Here is a 1,503-nt window from a genome sequence, read left to right on the forward strand (position 1 = left end):
AGGGAGGGAGGAAGGGAGGGAGGAAGGGAGGGAGGAAGGGAGGAAGGCAAGGAGGTAGGGAGGGAGGAAGGGAGGGAGGGAGGAAGGGAGGGAGGAGGGGAGGAAGGGAGGGAGGAAGGGAGGAAGGCAAGGAGGTAGGGAGGGAGGGAGGAAGGGAGGGAGGAAGGGAGGGAGGAAGGAAGGGAGGAAGGGAGGAAGGCAAGGAGGTAGGGAGGAAGGGAGGAGGGGAGGAGGGGAGGGAGGGTGGGAGGAAGGAAGGAAGGAAGGGAAGGATCGAGGTAAACTCCATTTTTGAGGGTTTTTTACGTCTGTGTTGTTTCGAAAATATTGAACCAATGGAAAGTAGTAAAAACTGTAAAACTTTGGACAAAACCTCTTAACTCCCATTGGACCCTCAAACTGTCTATTTGCTATAAAGCAGCTAACTCCACCACCTCTCTCCCTCTCATGGAAGTAATTGACAATATCTAAACCCACAACGCCAACTGTATTGAGGCTGTGTTGCTTTGTTTTAAAAATATATAAGGTTTTCTTAATTTCCTGAAACATGTTTAATTTTAATTTCCTGAAAAACGAACATTTTGTAGTATGGCAGGGAATACAGGTTTGTTTTTAAAACGCCAACAACAATGAAGATAAATTAATGTTTGTTTTGTCCCTAACACACAAACATTAAATCACATTAACGATAAAGAGAATGTAATGTTTGTTTTGTCCCTAACACACAAACATTAAATCCCATTAACGATAAAGAGAATGTAATGTTTGTTTTGTCCCTAACACACAAACATTAAATCCCATTAACGATAAAGAGAATGTAATGTTTGTTTTGTCCCTAACACACAAACATTAAATCACATTAACGATAAAGATAAATTAATGTTTGTTTTGTCCCTAACACACAAACATTAAATCCCATTAACGATAAAGAGAATGTAATGTTTGGTTTGACAGCGTTTGTTTTACATCACCGCCCTAAGCTATAGCCAATTCCCTCCTCGATGTTGTATATGGGTGTGATTTTTGTTTGTATGAAGATTTGTATTAATCTATGTGTATTTGAATAATAATTAATTTAGGAAAACCCAAGTACAGTATAAGTACAGTATGTATGCCATCTTACCTCACAGCATTCCAGTAACTGCAGGCAAACGAGACGAGGTCACCGGTACAGTATAGGCAACAGACACAGTCTGTCAGCCATAAGCATTAACAAGCATTCTGCTCCTTGTGATCGTCTGTACTTTCATATTGTCGCACAAACACTCCCCTGTGACCCCCCCCCCCCCCCCCCATTCCCCCCCCTGTCAAAGTCCCCCCCCTCTCTTTAAACCATTCTGACCTGAGATCAGTTTCTATAAATGTCTTCTACATCCTGACAGTTTTCTGAAAAAGCTTTCAAAATGTTTCTATGTCAGTCGTTTTACAAAAATAGCAGACCTACAAGCTCGTAGGCTCGCTAGAACCAGCCCAAAGACGCGAGGAAATTCAACCTACGGTAGC

This window comes from Protomyctophum parallelum (genome assembly GCF_964188405.1).
Source record: "Protomyctophum parallelum genome assembly, chromosome: 1".
NCBI lineage: Eukaryota > Metazoa > Chordata > Actinopteri > Myctophiformes > Myctophidae > Protomyctophum > Protomyctophum parallelum.